General features: G+C 36.9%; 1 protein-coding gene across 1 annotated transcript in view; it reads right to left on the bottom strand.

The window, feature by feature from the left end:
- Positions 1-21,585, bottom strand: part of LOC126276364 (sodium leak channel NALCN) — a 361,108-nt gene that overhangs the window by 337,235 nt on the left and 2,288 nt on the right. Inside the window, exon 2 of the mRNA XM_049977270.1 lies at positions 11,747-11,889. The gene's annotated coding sequence lies outside the window, so the exon portion shown is untranslated. The remainder of the gene's footprint in view (positions 1-11,746; positions 11,890-21,585) is intronic.

Genomic DNA, 21,585 nt, shown 5'->3' with positions numbered 1-21,585 from the left:
GTCAATTAGCTCATTGCAATTTTTTGTTCACCACCACTATATGAGTGTTTACTGTAATGATGCAATTTACTTGACCGTAGTAGGCAATTTTTCCAGATTATACTTCCTGATTTCCAGTTTTCTTTTTTATAGTGGCCTTTGAAACTCCTTTCTTTTTTCTTGCAGCTTTATCAGGGTTTAACTTTAATATAATTGACAGATGCAGCCTTTTTTGTTTGTTTTATTTAATGGAATAGACCTGAATTTTGTGTGTGTCAAGGAGTATCCGAGTCAACATAAGTATTTTCTGAACTATTATGGTCACACTTTCTCTGGAGTTTCATGCTGAGAAGGCAGTGTGGTCCGGCTGACATCCATTGGCACCTTGGGTGCCCATCACCATGTTTTCCTTTTTCGTGGAAAGTTGCTTGAAGAAAGTAAACACAAGTTTAAGGTCAAAGGCTCCACACAGTTGTGGAAGTCTTTTACTATTTGTTTTTTGTTCTGTGATGAGTGTGAAGAAGCTAACTATTTTTCAAAACTGTCATTCTCTTCTAATTCATATGTTGACACCACCATTAGCAGTTTTACTATGTTGCTTGGAGTTTCTACAGTTGAACCTAAATGATCCCCGACACACAATGCTTCCACCTTCTTGAGATTTCTTTAGTCGTCTATCTTTAAGGAATCATTTATGTTGAATAATGTACATCTTTTGTTTGCACATTTCAGTGTCTGAGTAGAATGGACAGCTTTTCAGAAGGAGAACTAAAGTTAATTCCAGGGTCAGTTCCTTGCTTATTGGTACAGAACACTGTGAAAAGTTTCTGCAAATTTCTTCTGGCTTATGGTTCGGGTTTTCTTCTGTAGTTTTCTGTCAAATATTTCTGTCATGACATCATTGTTAAGATATTCTGCTTTTCCATTAAATACAGAGTTCATTTCAGTTTTCTTGTCTATAGTACAGTCTGTATGTTGATAGTTTTAAAATAATGACACTTCATGATGCACTCCATCTGGTGGCAATAATTGCCATGTCTGTTTTTAATTCATCATTGATCTGGCTACTACATGGCTCTTATTCCTTCCTGCATGCTGGTACAGAAATCAAAGTCCTGTGCTTGCCACCTGCAGTGATGGCCGATTTTCAAAACTTGACACCATATGAGGTAGTTCTTTACAAAAGTATTACCTCCATGCCTGCTGGCAGAGACACATATTCATTATTAAAATTATGCCTGTGAGCCACTAAAGTTCTTCCGCATCTCAGCTATCGGCAAACTTCCTTTTCTTCTTATACAGCCATTAACTGCATTTTCCTTTGCCTCGATCAAACTGCAGCTGTTTATTCTGGTAGACCTTATACACACATGCCCTCTATATCTAAAAAAGCCCCCCCTCCCCCTCACCCCTCCACCATCAAACATTGGAAGGTACTGTTTAAATGCTGAGGGCCTTCACTCCTGTGTCTCCTAGTCTCCCACAGAGTTGTGTCTTGCCATTAGTACAGAGCAGGACACCCGTACAAGCTGACTGGACATAGGAATAATGTTTCAGTTACTCCACTCAGTAAGAAAGGACACAGACAGGACATAAAAAAAATTGTAGACCTGCCAGTCTTCTCTTCATAAACTCCAAGATATTCACTACAGTTATCATCAACAGGGAAGTAAACAAATAAATCAGGAAAGAGTTTGGAATGGGAATGTAATTTTGGCTACAATGTAAATGATATGGGACATGACAGGAACTTGTAACCAGGTGTATGAATTGTAATAAGGAAGTTTGCTACTGGTTTCCAAGAAATAAGAGAAGTCTAAGACTAATATTATGATCTAATAACAATAATTTCATGTGGTTCTATGGCAGAAGCAAGTCATTTGGTTGGACACCATTTCAGTGACTTGTGGATCCCTAATCTACTCTATTTATCCAAGCAGGGAAAGGAGACCATGTGTCACTCCTGGCAACTCCCCATGTTGTTGAGAGGTGAAGACTAGCAGGCTGAAAATTTCTGTGGGCTGACAGGGATTTGGCCCAGTGATCTCTCTGCTTCCATGCATGTGCTGCATCACTAGACCATAGGCCTGACCAAAATTTAATTGACAATGGACAGATGATATTAGAAAATACAGGAAACCCATGGAAAAGCTTACAAGAGGCCTTCACCCTGTAGCGAACGTCAAATGGCTGCTGCTGCTCCTGCTGCTGATGATGATGATGAGGCTGATGATGATGAGGCTGATGATGTAAATGATTATGGTGACTTGTAATGAGTAAAAGTGGCCAAGAAGAAACAATAACTTCATGTTTGTTGAGCTGCATGGTAGGTCTTGAAGTTAAATGAAGTCTCATTTAATTTCAGACTATGTAGAAAAACAGTAAACTCAGAAGGGACATAATCAAAGTCAGAAAAACATACAGTTCCACATTGCAAAAACATACTGAATGTGCTCGATATACAGGTGCTACTTCTTCATCTCTTATGTTCTTATGCCACAGATTATAGCTCTACGCAATGGAATTCACTTTTAAGCTTTACTCCATTCTATATATAAGTCTTTCTATTGTTATTCTGTTTCTGTCAGATTTTCTGACCCAGTTTATAAACATACCATTTCCTGAATGAATCTTTCACTCTGTAGTGAACAGAGCACAGTTTCGAAACTTCCTGTCAGATTAAAACTGTGAGCTGGACCGGGACACAAACACTAAATCTTGACAATCACAAGAAATGCTTTTGCTGGTTGTTATTCAGGCAATGTACATGACCCATCCTCAGAGTTACAATTCTACCAGTACTTGTCACCCATTTTTCAAACTTCACAGGAGCTTTCCTGCATACTTATCTCATCTAGCACTCATGGAAGAAATATCAACAACGTAGTAAAGGACAGATTGCTACTTACCATAAAGAAGATATGTCCAATTGCAGACAGGTACAATTAAAAGACACTCACAAGTAGCTTTTGGCCACAGCCTTCATCAGTAAAACCCACACACACACACACACACACACACACACACACACACACACGCGCAAGCAAGCACACCTCATACACACGTGACCGCGAACTCCAGCATTCGGGCCTGAGATGCTGGAGATGGCGGTCGTGTGTGCATGCGGTGTGGTGTGTTTGCTTGCGTGCGTGTGTGTGTGTGTGTGTGTGTGTGTGTGTGTGTGTGTGTGTGTGTGTGTGTGTGTGTGTGTGTCTGAAAGCCTGAAAGCTACATGTGAGTATCTTTTAATTGTGCCTGTCTGCAATAATTTGACGTGTCTTCTTTATGACAAGTAGCAATCCGTCTTTTCCTACATTGTTGCTATTCCTATCAGGAGTTTCTGTAGTTTGACTCATGGATGTTGCAGAAGAATGGCTACACATTTGTCTCCTGATTGCTTCCATAATGAATCTTTCATTCCATAGCAAAGTGTATGCAATTTTGAAACATTCTGACACATTATAAACATGTCCCAGACCAGATAAGAACAGTGCTTACAAATTCCAAAGTTTTGGATTCATGTTCAGTTTAATCTGCTCTTTCAACGCATCTCCTCTTACTACTGAACAGCAAATACTGAGAATAAACACAGTTTTCCAAAATTCCTACACCACAGAAGACATAGTAAATGATCCATAAATCAAATCCTACACAATAACATGAATAACTTGTAAGTTGATATCCCCAGTGTAGCAAAGCAGCTTATATCAGTCAATAAAGGCAAGTCCTCCAGTCAAGATTGTATACCAATTAGGTTTCTTTCAGAGTATGCTGATACAATAACTCCAAACTTTACACTGATGAAAGATATATATCTAAAAACTGGGAAGGTGCACAAGCCACATCAATCCCAAGAAAGCTAATAGCAGTAATCAGTTGAATAACAGACCCTTATCACAGACATCAATTTGCAGTAGTATTTTGGAACATATATTGTTCAAACATCATGAATTACCTTGAAGAAAATCATATATTGTCAAATAGTCAGCATCGTCAGAAAATATGGTTCTTGTGAAACACAACTAGCTCTTTATTCACAAGAAGTAATGAATGCTCCAGAATGAGATTTTCACTCTTCAGTGGAGTAGAGCACTTGCCCATGAAAGGCAAAGGTCCCGAGTTCGAGTCTCGGACTGGCACACAGTTTTAATCAGTAATGAATGCTGTTGATATGTGGTCTAAAAATGATTTCACATTTCTAGATGGCTTTTAGCACTGTTCCTCACAAGCTATTTCTAGTCAGACTGCACATCTATGGAGTACTGTCTCAGTTGTGCAACTGGAGTCATAATTACCTGTCAGAAAGGTCGCAGTTTGTAGTTACTGATGGAAAGTCATTGAGTAAAGGACGATTGATATCTGGCATTCCTCAAGGAAGTGTTATAGGCCCTTTGCTGTTGCTAATCTATATAAACAATTTAGGAGACAATCTGAGCAGCCCTCTTAGATTGTTTGCAGATGAACTGTCATTTACCATCTCATCAAGTCATAAGTAGATCAAAGCCAGCCAATCCCAAAACGATTTACACAAGACATCTGTAAAGAGGGAAAAGTGGTAAATTGGCTCTAAATAATGACAAGTGTGAAGTCATCCACATGATTACTAAATGAAATCTGCTAAATTTTGCTTACATGATAAATCACACAGATCTACAGCCTATCAATTCAATTAAATACGTAGGGTTTACAGCTATGAATAACTTAAAATTGGAATGACCAGAGAGATAATGTTGCAGGAAAAGAGAACCAAAGACTGCATTTTATTGGCAGAACACTTACAAGATGCAACAGGTCTACTAATGAGACTGCCTACACTATACTTGTCCATCCCCTTCTAGAGTATTGGAAAGCAGTACGGGATCTGCATCAAATAGGATTAATGGAAGACGTCAAAAATGTTCAAAGAAGGGCACCCCATTTTGTACTATTGTGAAACAGGGGAGAGAGTGTCATGGATATGATACACGAGTTGGGATGGCTATCATTAAAATAAAGGCATTTTTCATTCCAGAAAGATCTCTTCATGAAATTTCAATCACCAACTTTCTCCTCCGAATGCGAAAATATTTTGTTGGCACCCACCTACATAAGGAGAAAAGATCATTGTCATAAAACGACAGAGATCAGAGCTCACATGGAAACATTTAAGTGTTCATTTTTCCCATGCACTGTTCAAGATTTTCAAAAGCAGAAAGATACAGAAACAGCTTGAAAGTGGTTCGATAAAACCTCTACTAGGTGCTTTATTGTAGTTGCAGAATAGTCACGTAGGTGTAAATGTATGATGCTTTTTGTAACTCCCTTTATTCAATTTCATTTAGTCTTTATCTGTCTTACCACTAGCCACCTTTCACCACAGACCTTACTGATTGAGCTAACTCTTGTGCATGATCAGATGATGTGCTTTATATGGACTAGTGCCAAACTTGATATTGCATTACGACTACTGCCAATCTTGTTATTGCATTAAGAATAATTAATTTTTAATAAACTGTTTCATTATTCTGTTTACTATAATAGTCATTATTCTGTTAATAATTTTACATACAATCAAATATTGCTGTCATGTCTTACATTAACCTTATTCTCCTTGAAAATGGATATGAGAAACTCAATAGTTTTAGTCTTACGGTAGCTCCTATATGAAGATCTAAATAACAGCAAATAAATCATTTTGTCCCAATAAAAAGACATTGGAATGTTATAATAATCAAAGATAATAAGGTTCAGGCCTTGCTCATCAAACTGAAAGGTGGAATGCACATGAAAGAAAAGTAAGAGGCTCTATCTACCAACATAAAAGACTGAAGTCACAAATCAAGTGATGTTTTGAACTAAATGCCTTTCTTTAATAGGCTTGTTCTCATAGTGGAAGCAGGATGTTAGTACAGTTTCCAATTTTTCTCCCTCCACAATGCCCTGTCACTTTATTCACACTTTCCTCTCTGCTTCAGAGGCAGACATTTGGATTCAGAAACCTTACGATTTAACAACTTTTTTTTATTTCTTGCTGTTATGCTGGTGTCACATTTTATGGGAATAATTAGAACTTTTATTTAATTTTAATAAAAATATTATTTTATTTTTGATTACTGTTTTGAAAAAATAAATATCCTTTGCTTTCCCACTCCACATATGGATGGAGTGTACCCACTTGTCCTAAGAGATGATTATTTGTGTTTGTGTATGTGTATTCTTTTAAGTCTCATTAAAAATAAAGGTACTCATTTGGTTGCACAATTTCACAAACACATTTCTTCTTATTTCACAGTCATTCTCTACACGATATTTCAACTCCTGTTCTCAACCATTAAAAATGTTTCATGAGTATGCAAGCACAGTGCGCAGTAATCAAAACCTACTGTTGTATAATTTTCATCCTACTTTGTATTTTTCAGTGACATGTAAATTTAAAGTGACAAGCCTGAATTCTGAAAATATTTGAAGTCACATAGAATAAGAATTTTATTACCCGTTCAGTCACAGTTGTTCATCAATAGATTTAAAGCATTCTACTTATACTATATTCATCTTGGTGTGCTCTGTACACTAAAATAAGTGATTTTTCAATGCCAGTGAGTCAAATCATGTACCCACCTTGAATTTTCATTGGTTTAACATACAAACGCACACACAAACAGAGAAAAAGAAGATAATAAAATGTACATGCAGAAAGGGATTGAAGTGCAGAGGACTAGTGCAGATAATAAAACTTATGTTCATAAATATCATTTTGTATTACTATTCTGAAACACAGGACAACTGTTTAAATGCAGAGCCAAGCTCTGTGTATCAGCAGTTCTTTATTGCAGAAACTAAAATTTTGCAATAAAATGAAAAATCTGATAATGAGTGTCCTGAAACTCTCCTGATCCAAGCATTTGCATTCGTTAAGAACAAACACACACAGTTAACACTTATCCATCTACTTGCCTGCTGCACAATTGCTATGAGACGTGAATACAGCTGTCAGCATATTTGTTGTGTGACAACTGCTATACTCTGTGGATTGCCTGCAACTTTCTCAGAGACTATTTCATCAGCGAGAATGACTAGAACCTACAGTAACAAAAAGTATGTGAGAAGTGCACAAAATTATTTCCGAAAAAGACCAATGAATAAAAGTTCAGAGATATGGGAGACTTTTATAGTTGAGACAATACCTTTAAAGTTGAAGAAAAACTGTACAAACTAATTATGATGTTGCAGTCTTACTAGATGGGTACATTTCTTTTTTAACAATAATTGTAAATGTTGGTTTGTCCCGAGATACTGAAGCTACAATTCTTTTTTTTTCAAATGCTGCAAAGTTATTTTATGTTGTATGTATTTTTATACAATACATTTGACATAAAATACCGCAACACATTTTACACTTTTAAATGCAGCAGACCTACCCCCCCCCCCCCCCTCCACACACACACACACACACACACACACACACACACACACACACACACACACACACACACACTCTCTCTCTCTCTCTCTCTCTCTCTAAGCTGAAACTCACACACACACACACACACACACACACACACTCACTCTCTCTCTCTCTCTCTCTCTAAGCTGAAACTCTTACTCCTCTTACACTCAGTTCACTATCTAGCACCCTACCATTTCTAACTGAATCTTACTGTTCAAGCTTGCAGTTTGTTGAATTCTCATCTTTAGTTCTTCTGTCTGTTAAGTAATTGAAGGGCCAGGATTCCCGCTTCCTGTTCGATTTAACAGCAGTTGAGATCAAGACCAAAACTCCAAAACTGAACAATCAAAACACAGATGTCAAACAATAAAGACGTAGGAATGGCATGCTGGGCATAATGATTGCTAACTGAGTGTGCCACCAGGTTGTTAACTTCTAACATAATGCCTTTTCTGCCTCTGCAGCTAACAACAGAAATGGTGGAGGAAGATCACAGCTATAAAGTGAGAGCTCATCAGCCTCCCACTGGCAGTCTATCAGTGTGCGTGTGTTAACAGTTCTTTCTCTTGTTGAAATATTAAGTATGTCAGATAAAATATTCTGGCAGCAATTTGTCCAAGAACTCCTCATATTTTTATTAGCAGCATATACTCAACTGGAAATTAATATAAACTTTGTCTGACATCTTATGAAAAATGAACTTTTTTATAACAAAAGTGAGATTTAGACATATGGGTCAACTCATACTGAACAGAACCATGGAAGTAAGTATTATTTTTTTTCTAAAATAAATTGTATCAAAACTATTGTTCTTAAATGTTGCATGGGGGAGGTGACTTGAAGATCTGTTTTCCTCATTTAAGAGGAAATAATATTACATGCCTACATGGTGAAATGTTAAAACTGCAATGAAAACAGAGGAGCAGATACAAAAGGCAGCATGGATATGTCATGAAATTGTGTTTGGTATTGGTTTAGTAACACATCTTTTGTGAACACATGTAGGAGATATTTTAACAACTGTGTCTTGCATTGGTACTCAGAAAGACAATAGTGAAGTTCTGATGTGCCAATTATGAAACCACACACAACCATGAACTAAAAACCTTTAATTATCCATTTATTCCTTATTAGCTTGTCAAATCAAATATTTCTGTCCAGTGACAATTCAATAATTTTAACCTACCACTGCATTTATACATACTACTTTTCACACAATAATTATTGATTCCTTATCCAAGAAGTGTGTTCAGAACCACCCCCTTCTCTCTCTCTCTCTCTCTCTCACACACACACACACACGCGCGTCTCCCCACTCCCTCCCCATGCACACACACATGGCTGCAGTCAATTGTGAAGGTAGGAACTCTCCCTGCAGCATATCCTTCAGTCCCGTATCCTACCTGTCCTCAACCTTCATTAGTCCCCATCCTCCACCTGCTTCTGCCCCAACAGCCCTACACACTCATTCCACCATGCCAGCAGCAAACCTGCACAGTCCTTTCGCCTTCTGCTTTCTCCCCTCCCCCAAGCACAGCCTCCAGATGCTGCACCTCCCACAAGCAATGGTAACATTGTCTCCCAGCCCTTCCCAGCTATCCCTCTCCCCTTCTGGTCCACACCTCTTCTGAACCCCCACTACCTACCCCACCCAAGATTGCTGCTCCCTCAGGAACAGTTGCAGTTGGATCTCTGTGCCTGGAGCTGAAAGGGGCCGTGTGTGTGTGTGTGTGTGTGTGTGTGTGTGTGTGTGTGTGTGTGTGTGTGTGTGTGTGTGTGTTTTACACATGTGTGTAATGTGCATTTTGTATATTTCTGATGAAGGTCTTAGTCCAATAATTAAATAATGTCTAGCAGTCTTTATTTACTGCACTTGTCTGCCACTCAATGCCTTCTCTATGCGATGAGTAGCAATCTAGCCTTTTTATATTTTTGTTATTCCATGCTAAATTTTTCTTTGTTTAAACTGTATACTTCTCTTTCATGTAAATAGTGTTAAGATGATGACATCTCTGAGAAAATCAGCACCTGATGGAATCTGTGGGACTACTAAACCTCAATGAATTTTTTCTCAGTAACATGCTGCATTCACAATTATAATTTATTTCTGTGTGGTCTAGCAGTTTATACTTACTTTTTATTTAAATCTAAATTTTTCAAAACTCTCTAGAACAGCTCTAAGCATTTGGGAGGTATCTGTAGGTGGAAGACTCCTTCCCCACACAACTTCTCTACAGGGTACAGAAATGCATTTTTGCCTGTCCATCTAGTTTACCTGGTGGAACAGATACTCTAATGGCACCTGTAGGTTTATAATTATGAGATTATGAATATTAACAACTGCTTTCAAATCTATTTAATGCTCATCATTGTTGGATACCATATAATTGTGGACCTTTGCTCCATACTAAAGATATCTTCACAGTCACCCAATTTATGAACACAGTTTCAAAAATAAAACACATTAAACAGTCAAGAAAGTACAATATCAATAGTGTTTTCTTGTTTTTCACTAATTTTCAGATGGTTCTAACCACAGAACTACATAACTGCAGTTTGTTTTATTGCAACTACACAGTTTTTGAAGTTTTGCAGTTCAGTGTCTGATCACAGTAAATCAAAAGCTAGAATTTATTATCTGAATGTAAACCACAGAACATGGTATCTGTAAACATCAAATCATAACCTACAAGGGAAAAGGGTGTAAAATATATGCCACGTACTGCTGCACAATTAATGAAAGCATCTCCTACAAACTAACTATCAACACTTCTCCAGATGATGGGACACTGAAAAACATCTGACAAGAAAAGTATTATCATTTGACAAATAAACTAGAAAATAAGCTGTTAGTGTAGTTCATAAATGATAAATTCTTCAACCAGAATGGTAAATTCTTTGCATAGCGGACTAGAAAAATATTCAAGCTTAGATGTATTTTAAATTTATAATGTTTTAAATTTTTCTTTGTGACTTTTAGTACCTTTCTTATATAATTCACAAATGGGATTTGCATTTGAAGGGTTGAAATTTCCCTCTTATTGCAGTATTTGTCTCGCACCCTTCAAGAACGTTACTAGTGCATTATGTGTTGTTTACCTTCTTAGGTGTTAGTACGTGGCAAAATATGAAAATGAAAATAAAGTGTTTCAAAAATATGTTGTTCATAGAGGGAGAGTCAGTTTCAGATTTGCTAGAGAGCTGTTGAACAATAATGTTAAAGAGTGACCAGCTCCTAAAACGCTGACCTACACATTATTGGTTAACTGAGTGAATGTGTTGATTATATGGCTATTGTGCTCACGTAACTCATACCAGCTGATCACCTTTGCTTTAATAAGAAGTGTTTTAAGGGATCTGAAATACATGATATCATGATAAAATTGTTGTAACAGTACCTTCAACACCAAACTAAAATGACTCATAAAAGATTTCTTGCAAATAGTACACAAAAACTTGTTTAACAGAAGCAGGCTGAAGTCAATTATATTCACACAGATGCACTAAAATTAGAAGAAAATTCCAAATTTTATGCACTAATAATTCTTGAGTAAACCTTGAGTAAATAGTGACTGACGGCTGCAAGCATCAGCTCATTTGAGTTATGTTGTACTATTAATGTGCCAACAACAAATCATCAAAGTGAATTTATACCTTGCACCTCCAGGCGGGATGTAAATTAACATCACCATAGAAGTCACGAAGATTTTAATGCAGTAGGATAATATAAGATAGCAGAAAACAATACAGCAAAGACTAAAGTATAGAGCGATGATTCACAGACATATCTTTAAAATGGATCCAGTGTTAACACTGATGCCATTGTGATAGAATCAGAAACCATGTGTATTAAAAGACTTTTTGGTTTGGCTGCTTCATTTTTAATGTCAAATTGCTGACTTCCTTGTAACTAAAATACTGAATGTATGGAAACAAAATGACATTATTCCATGACTTCATCAAAAACATCTGTTTTGTTTACATTTTTGAAAAATCTGAAATTTTAAAATAATGTTTCTACTGAAATGCCACAAAAAGCTGCACTAAGTCTAACTTTTCTGAAGCAGCAAAAGTTTCTAGTCACAGGTTAAAACATAAATGAATATCTGAAGCTTGCAGTAAGTGATTCTTACAACCAAATAATCTAGTACATTATAAGCTTAAAAAAAAGTGGTAGGATACATTACACAAATCAAGTTTGAAAGTTATGGTACATTTCACAGCAAGTACATACTGTTTCATATATACAATTAACCTGCAGTGCCAACTACTTTAACAAAACATACATATGACCCCATACTAAATGAATTTAATAGACTACAGTACTTCATTTTGACTGACCTGGACTTACGACAGCTATTGGATGGAATAATAGCTGACGTGGAAAAGCCGATGTTGACGCCAACTTTAACAGTTCATTTCACAACAGGGTCAAATAAAAATTATCACTTCCTTCTGCAGGGTGTAGATGAGCCGGGTGTCACCTGTAAACAACAATCAATACATAGATGTGCTTCCTGATAACTTCACATGTGTTTCCACATATGCACATCACCAGAATGAAATTGTTTTGAATGTACCTCTACTCAGTCACCGTTACCATTATTAGAAACCACAAGTTTCAGTTTCAAATGTTTCACTATGGAGAGTATGTTTGTATAAGGTTTCCAAGGAGCATTAAGACACATGAGACTCTTACATACATATAACCTAGGTTGTGTGCCATGACGTTTTTTGAAAAAGCATATTTTCATCTGCAGTACCTAAATGTTTCACCTAAAAATCACTTTCAACTCAAATAAAATCACTCCAGTTTCTACAAAGTCAAATTAAATGTGACCGCTGAACATGTCATTATGCATGCAACTAGGATGATTTATGTCACAACAGTCTAGATGGTTAAATGAGGATTAAATATTGATTTTTGCCTATTGCTTATATACTGGTTGCACAACAACTCCCTAGAATGTTAAAAATGTTTTCTGTGTTACTGTCGATTTTCGTTGTTCTCTAACTTCTGCTGCTATATTTCTTGTCATATTTATGTGTTTCTTTTTCTTTTAATGGTATTGAAAATGCAAACTTCTCTCATGTAGCATGCATTACTTCTAATAAAAGGTTACAATTAAATCCTAAATGTTTTTTGTCCATCTATATTGTAAATTGGTTTTTATATTTTGAAATGAAATATATCTGGTGTGCTACTGAGCTTGAAAGAAGAAATATTCTCCAATGAAACTGCTGAATAGTTCCTGTCCATCTTCTACTGGGTAACAAATGTCTTAGATTTTTCTGTTTTCACTCACATCCTCCTAGACAGCAGTCCACATTTAATTATTTTTAAAAAAGCTTAAAACATCTGAGAATTACAACTAATGATCTCCTCACTGTTGCTGTAAATAAACTATGATTTCACTGGTATCTTGGCTGTAACTCATAATCCTCCATAGTTTCTGCTTTCCATCTAAGCAACTACCTACCACAGTGACTGTATGGGTACTGCAATGTGCTGCATTGAAGCAGCCTAAATAATTGTCATGCATTACAAAGACGGGGCCATGGAAAAGTGAATTATGGAAAATATAATTACCACACTGATACTTCTACTGGATGCTAAAGAAGGCAGCAGACTGAAAAATTTAGTTTCCACAAGATGAATGATTCAGTGCATTCCCAATCTTTCAGGTAACCCGGTACTGGTATTATTGTGAAAGAAAGATGGGAAAAGCGTGAGTTACAGGTAACACATTGACTAAATTATTATTCTGATAATGAAATATAACCAATATTAAGAACCACTGTGCCAGCCCTTGTCACAAGCTGATGAGGAGGGAATACGGGGAATACACAGGAAAACACATATATTGATAAATCGTGATAGGATATGGAAATTTAATGACAGCCAAAGCAGAGGGATAAACACCAGAGATAAATCAGGAAATACTCCAGCTTATGCAGGAAATAAGAAACTACGAAAATCCTAGGGGCACAACAGGGAGACAGCAGCATTGACAGCTTAGGACTTGAAATTAACAGGAAGCGCAAACAGGATAAAGTGGAATAGACACGAGACACACATAAAGCAACTTGGATAGAGTAGCAAGTAAAGGTGGTGTTCTATGAAGTATACCTGACAATCCTCTTTTAAGGGTAGATAGACTGGAAGCAGTGTATCAAATGTCTAAATGATGAAGAACAACTATTCTGAGAGGATGAAGGTGATGTGGAACAAACAGTTCAACAAAGTGCTGAAACAGCAGGACACGGTTAAGTAACTAAGCATTTCTAAAATCTGTTGAAGCTAAAGAAACCAGGGTAGGCATTATCATCACATCTCCTAAGATAGTGTGAGCAGATAAAATTGGGAGCAACCAGGCAATCAATCTGACATGTCACACTTTTGTTTAAAATAATGTACAAGAGAGAAAGAACAGTTTTAGAGGTATTGCATGAAAATAAGTTTAGTTTCAGAAATGGAAAAGGCATCTGAGAAGTAATTTTAACTTTGTACTTGAAAATGTAAGGAAGAAAAAAGAAAATTCATGATAAAATCAGACAAAGGGAAATCTGGGCTGGATTAACAACATGAAAAGAACAGATTGCTACTTACCATATAGAGAGGGTGATGAGAGGCAAACAGGGATGTGGAAGAATGAGCGCTAAATCAGTCTGCCACTCCATGCCTCCTTTATGTGATGAGTAACAACCTATCCTTTCCATGTTGTTGAAAATTGAAGATACTTCCACAATATTTGTAGGCCTAGAGAAAGCATTTAACCATGCAAAATTGAATAAGATGTTAACAATGCTGACAGAAGGGGAGTCAGAGAATGCACTGGAAGTACTAAATGTGGGTGATTGAGAAAGATAAGTCACATTGAGAAAATCACACAGTTTATTAACTTACACATCAAAGAAGCAATGAAGTGAAAGAATTTCAGAAGAGGACTACAATTGCAAAGAAAACAGACACCAATGTTAAGCTTTGCAGATGACGTACATCTTTTGGCCCAAAACAAGGAAAACTTAGAAGACAGTTGGATGGCATGGACAGCATACATTGCATAGAATATCAACTAAAGATAAAAAAAAGTGACAAAGTGGAAGGTTGGAGGATTTAATCTCCACTAGGTAATCATGAGTCAGGTTTTCTGTGGTATCCCTAAATTACCACATATAAACACCAAGATGGTTTCTGTCCCACCACTGTTAAAACTAGACTGGTAAGTAAACAGTGATATCATGATTTGTCCAATGATTTTGCAGAAGTGAGCACTGGACCAAAAAATCTGTCACACTACTTTGACCTTGATAATGGCCTCAATTTTCCAAAGAAGAGAGCCCATAAGTTTCTTCAAGATGCCTTGTCGAGTGGACACCAGTCACTGATGATTAAATCCTGCATAGCTGCCAGACTGGGGAAATGTTAATTTCCCAGAGATTTTCTATGAGATTAAGAGCACTTGATTTTGCAAGCTGGTCACGGTGCAATATGACACTTGTGTTTGTCAAACCAGTAATGTTTTCATTCAACACTTTGATCATAGATGTCACATTGGAAGAGAGGAGTGTTCACAACACACTTGTCATTAAGATGTATTAGGAAGGGCATCACTGGTCACAAGGAACATTAAAATAAAAATCACTGATAATTTTCTTTCTTGGCCTAAATGTAGCTGTTATACTGAACTTGACTTTACTGTTGTTGTTATTCTTGATATCACTCATAGAATATTTGTTCAAAGCATAATTACATTTATTTTTTGTATTCATAGTGTAAAATAATTACAAATATATCTGGTTAGCTGTTAGTGACGTGACAGAGGAACTCCAAAGTTTCAAAGCTCCTAAGAAATCTGAGATCATTCAGTGAGTTCTGTGTTTCCGTGAGGATTTTGCCAGTTGACACAGTTGCAGTGTGTTTTGTGAAAAGGGCTGTTTGAAATGTCTTCTGACTGGGGCCACAGGAGAGTGAAGTGTGCCGAGTATTTGCATACCCTTAAAAGAGTTATATACAAGACAAACAAAAACAGACTTTGTTAAGTTTGGGAATAAGTGTTCTCATTTGAAGACTGTTTCAAAGTGAAGATGTTTCCAGTGACGACTTTTTGTGTTCTACATGTACTGACAGAATAACAACAATGACAGTATCTGAACAAGATGAAGCCTTCCATGGTCCAGATTTTGTATCAATAGAGGAAGAATTAAATACCCTGAATCAGTCAACGGCATAGGTAGGTGTTAGACCTGTTAAGAAACCGTGGTCAGTGAAGTTGAGTCATAAGCTTTACGCATCAAGAAAGTGCAGAGAAATTACTATAGCTATGGATGAATACAATGAATACACTACAGCAAAGCTGACCACACTCTTCAAAATAGAAATTCCATCTTTAGAAGAAAATGAACCAAAGAACTCTTTCAGCAATTTTTTACAAATATCAGTTCAGCTGTTGAATATTGTGCATCCTACAGTGAAAAGGTGCAAGTTTGAACTATTATTCCACAGAAATTTTCAAAGAAAACAATTTTTAACCACATTCCATCAGTATCAAAGTACTTGGTAGACAAATCAATAAATTTGAGGTCTGTAAAAGGAGTCTTTGGAAGATCAGATCTTTATTATGGTCATCCTATAGAGGCAGCTCAAGTTCAGATAGTGCAGTCATTTTATCTGGAAGATAAATGGGACTGTTCCCGTCAGAGTGCCAACAAAAAAAGACACTATAACTGTAACAGTTGAAGGTCAAAAAGTTGTGCAAGTGAAGAGGTACACGACTCGCAGTATTAAAAAAACTTTTCTAGTTTATAAGAGCAACTATACAACTTCACATATTGTAAGATCAAAATTTTATGCACTACAAACTAAGTGGGTAGCTCCACATCCACCTAGACATTTTATGTCTGTTTAGTTGTGTACTGGGTGAATTTTGAACTTTGTGTGGTAACTTTGAAGAACTTATTGGAGCACATGACATAGACACCTTGGTTGGGCATGTGAAGTCATTAGTAGTCTGTGACGTAAAGCGAGAGACTTGTTTGCTTCAAGGATGTGGTGCCTGCCCTGGAAAGGGAGGGCTGTCTCTACAGACACTTGGCCTGGAAGACATAGCAAATAACTCTGCAGAAATTATGCATGTGACATGACAGGAAAATAAACTAATTAAGAAAACTGTTGCCTTTGACAGTTTCATTGATCAACTTGGTAAATAGTCAGTGACAGCAGTCACACACCAGCATCTGCGTCTGAAGAAATTGCAACAACACATCGAAAAACTGAAAGGGTGTGAAGAGGTTGAAGAACTATGTTTAGTGCTTCACTGTGATTTTGCTGAGAACTGGTCTGTAATTCCCCCGCAAGAAGTACAAGGGTATAATTGGAGTAATGACCATGTTTAAATTTTTACAGAAGTGACATATTTTCAAAACATGATCACAAGTGTTGTAGTTATAAGTGATGGCACAGGACATGACTTAGCACATGCTTTGCCGGCAATGCGCAAAATTCTTCAACTGCAAACAGGGGCAGAAAAGATCATTATTATTTCTGATTGTGCTCCTAGTCTTTTTAAAAATAGTTACCAGTTGTTTGAATTGAGTAAGTTGCTTGTGCCAACTGACTGGGTATACTGTGCTACTGGTAACGGGAAGTGGGCGTGTGATGATGTAGGAGGCCTCCTGCAGCACCATGCCACAAAACATAAGCTTTCCAGACCAGGTACAGCTGTGATTCAGAATGCTCGGGATTTTATAAGACACGTGAAATCTTACACATCTACAGGCCTCATTCTTTTGTCCAAAGAGGAAATCGAAGAATTCCATGAGCAGAAAAAAGAAGAATGGTCGAAACAAACTACTACTGTGAAAGGAGTTCAGAAGACACATTTCCGGACTCAAAGTAAAGGCCAAACTCATGTTGCACACACTTTAAAGAACAAGAAAGAAGAAATTTTATTCGTTCAGCTAACACCGCTGAAACATCGGGATAATATTCAGATTCACAAACTGAGGAGGGGTGTGTGTGTGTGTGTGTGTGTGTGTGTGTGTGTGTGTGTGTGTGTGTGTGTGTGTGTGTGTGTGTGTGTGTGAGACTGGTGGATTGCAAAGATTATATACACCAGTTACGAGTTAAACAAAATTGTAGTCAACTTTATGCTACCACATGGACCAGCTGCTGGATATAGGTTTCCCGCTGAAAGACTGCAGCAACACCATCAGTGCTCACTTCCTGTTCACACTGTTTTGAAGACTGTTAAGTGCTCCAGTTCCTATTGGTTCAATGGGAAGGTATCACTCTATATTATAGGAAGATATTCAAGCAGTGAAACACATTTTTAGTTCACTGACTGGCTAATTTCAGTACAAAACAGAGTGCACAGAATGAGTCTCTTACTCATCTTTCAAAACTAATATTATGATGTAAATAAAATAGAAAGAAACTTCCACATGGGAAAAATATATTAAAAACAAAGATTCCAAGACTTACCAAGCGGGAAAGCGCCAGTAGACAGGCACAATAAAATAACACACAGACAAAATTACGAGCTTTCGCAACCGGCGGTTGATTCGTCAGGAAAGAGGGAAGGAGAAGGAAAGATGAAAGGATGTGGGCTCTAAGGGAGAGGGTAAGGAGCCGTTCCAATCCCGGGAGCGGAAAGACTTACCTTAGGAAGACTTTCCACTCCCGGGATTGGAATGGCTCCTTACCTTCTCCCTTAGAGCCCACATCCTTTCATCTTTCCTCCTCCTTCCCTCTTTCCTGACGAATCAACCGCCGGTTGCGAAAGCTCGTAATTTTGTCTGTGTGTTATTTTATTGTGCCTGTCTACTGGCGCTTTCCCGCTTGGTAAGTCTTGGAATCTTTGTTTTTAATATAAAACTAATATTATGTTAAATAAGGCTAGGTTTTGATTTTTATGAGCCTGTTATGTGATAATAAAACAGGTCTTACGTATGTCAAAAATTTCAATTGTTTATAAAACCTGTTTAACCTAAAAGTGGAAGCTCTTCTTTTCAGGGAATGTAGAACTATATGGTACTAATCAACAGAAAAAAATCAAAATTTCATTAATTGGCATTCCTGAAATTTTTTTTCCATAAATTATAAAAAAAAGTTCAGAACGCTATAATAAAAGAACTTTGACAGATAAGTCCAGATGGAGGATTTCTTTGTAATCATAAAGCAATTATCTTTGAAATAAAAAAATAGAAAACTGGAACTTTTCCAGAGATGCAGCATTTTAAATTTTTTCCAAAATTTGCATCATCAAAATGCTATGCACTGTGTCATCTTTGGAGAGCTGTACCTCAGAGCAGAATTTTCTTTTTTTAAAGAAAATAAAATAATACATGATCCTTTCTCAGTGCTTCATTTTAACATATGCTAAATTCAATACCATCCAACACTATGAAGGTAAAATTTTTTCCTAGCCTGTCTGAATTGACATGGACTATGCCTCAGATATTATCAGATAAAGCTTGTGCAATATATGTAAAATGGACTGCATTACTATAAATTGTGTTTAAAATATGAAATACAAAGATATTTTTTCTAGATTATTTATGTTACTAACTGATCTGGTAAATACAGAATACCTTCCTAAAGTAAAATCATTCACATTTTTTTGCAATTGAGACATAACAAATTGTCATACTGATTGTGTTGTGTCTGTATGTAAACATGTTGAGGGTATTTGTAAGTCTGCCAGATATACTTTCTACAACATGGCACAGCTCCCAAAAGGGGTAGAAACTATTTCTCCATTGAATGCTTTATTGAGAGTACTCTATGAAATGGGCCACTCAAGTGAAATCTGAGCTACAATTAATTCTGGCAGAAGTGTATAGCATCTTCCAATTGTGACTATGTTTCTATTCTCTTAAAATGTCTCAAATCGGCTGCTAAAAAACTGTCATGACCTGCTATTCATTTCACTACCTGTCTACGAGAATACGCAAGGTAGTGAAAATATTCTTAATAACAAATCTGAAATATAATTTCCTTCACAATTCATTCTTCTTCAAGGAGAACGGCATAAGTTCAGAAAAAGAGATAATACTACTCTCTTACAAAGAATAATGAAGACTATATTTGAGAAAAAGTTTGTAAACCAACATCTAACAGATGGAGACCTGAAACAGTCATGGCTAGTTATTGCAAAAAAGATTACAGTAAGCCTATTATAAGGCATAACACACAGTATGGGATTTGTGTCTATGCCTGTTGACTACTGTTAATATTAAGTTTTCTTATAACTTTATTTGACTGTAGTTTCATCGATACAATATACTCCATGTGACATATGAATAATGTAGAACTATTTTTAATTGAATTATGTAATGTGTAATGATGCTAAGAATTCTGACACATTTACACAGCACATTCAATCATCTGAGAGCTAAAAGAAGTGTATTAACAATATCTACAGAGAAAGAGAAATTTGTATCTTGTATGGTATTTTAGTAAAGTAAAGCTGCATGCCCTCAGGAAAAATTGCGGCTGAAGTTTCCCCTTGCTTTCAGCCGTTCGCAGTACCAGCACAGCAAGGCCGTTTTGGTGTGTTACAAGGCCAGATCAGTCAATCATCCAAACTGTTGCCCCTGCAACTACTGAAAAGGCTGCTCCCCCCTTCAGGAACCACATGTTAGTCTGGCCTCTCAACAGATACCCTTCCGTTGTGGTTGCACCCACGGTACAGGTATCTGTATCGCTGAGGTACGCAAGCCTCCCCACCAACGGCAAGTTCCACGGTTCATGTTGTGATTCTGTCAGAGACAGCAAAGGACTTAGAAGAGCAGTTGAACGGAATGGACAGTGTCTTGAATGGAGGAAATAAGATGAACATCAACCAAAGCAAAATGAGGATAATGGAATGTAGTCGAATTAAGTCGGGCTACGCTGAGGGAATTAGAATAGGAAATGAGACACTTAAAGTAGTTTTGCTATTTGGGCAACAAAATAACTGATGACGGTCGAAGTAGAGAGGATATAAAGTGCAGACTGGCAACGGCAATGAAAGCGTTTCTGAAGAAGGGAAATTTGTTAACATCGAGTTTAGATTTAAGTGTCAGGGAGTCATTTCTGAAAGTATTTGTGTGAAGTGTAGCCATGTAGAAGTGAAACGTGGACGATAAATAGTTTGGACCAGAAGAGAATAGAAGCTTTTGAAATGTGGTGCTACAGAAGAGTGCTGAAGATTGGATGGTTAGATCACATAACTAATGAGGAGGTATTGAATAAAATTTGGGAGAAGAGAAATTTGTGGCGCAACTTGACTAGAAGAAGGGATCGGTTCATAGGTCATGTTCCGAGGCATCAAGGGATCACCAATTTAGTATTTGAGGGCAGCGTGGAGGGTAAACATCATAAAGGGAGATCAAGAGATGAAGACGCTAAGCAAATTCAGAAGGATGTAGGTTGCAGTAGGTACTGGGAGATGAAGAAGCTTGCACAGGATAGAGTAGCATGGAGAGCTGCATCAAACCAGTCTTTGGAATGAAGACCACTACAACAACATGCTATTTTAGTTGTTACTTCTTTCTTTTGTGATGCTTTGTCTTTAGACAGGGATTTGAGTACTTAGCTCTGTTTGTAGTACCTATATATATTGCTACTCCCTACTTATTTCTGGATTTTACATTTGTTTGGATTGTTAACTGAAGCAGTCCACACAAACAGTTAACGCTGACCATGGATGTTGTCGAGATGGCGGACATAAACAACTTTTCACAATCAAATGTGCACAACGTACACATCATATGAAGAATTATAGTTTTTATCATCATGACATCAAATTCATCAGCTTCATCACCTCATAACCAAACTGCATGTTTCAATCAAATCTAGACTACAATGAAACACAGACATTGGACTACACTGCTACTCAGTCTGGTGCCACAATCTACATTCCAAAAGGTAATGTACAGGCAAAACAAGTAACAACATTGATCTGTTTTCTTTCATATGTCACATGCCACAACGTCATTGTAACATAGGTCAAAGACAATGTCCAATATTGTTAGGTTTAAGTAACTCTTCTATGTCTTAGAAGCGGCTGCATCAAAACTTCATTTATGTCAGTAACACTTTTATTACATAGAACACTGGTAGCACCAACAGACTTCAAATATAACTCTGCATTTTTTTATGAATACATTTCTTGAAACTATGAATGTGTAAACAA

The sequence above is a fragment of the Schistocerca gregaria genome, chromosome 1, assembly GCF_023897955.1.
Source record: "Schistocerca gregaria isolate iqSchGreg1 chromosome 1, iqSchGreg1.2, whole genome shotgun sequence".
Lineage (NCBI taxonomy): Eukaryota > Metazoa > Arthropoda > Insecta > Orthoptera > Acrididae > Schistocerca > Schistocerca gregaria.
The sequence above is the reverse complement of the archived record's forward strand: the minus strand, read 5'-3'. Positions and strand labels throughout refer to the sequence as shown.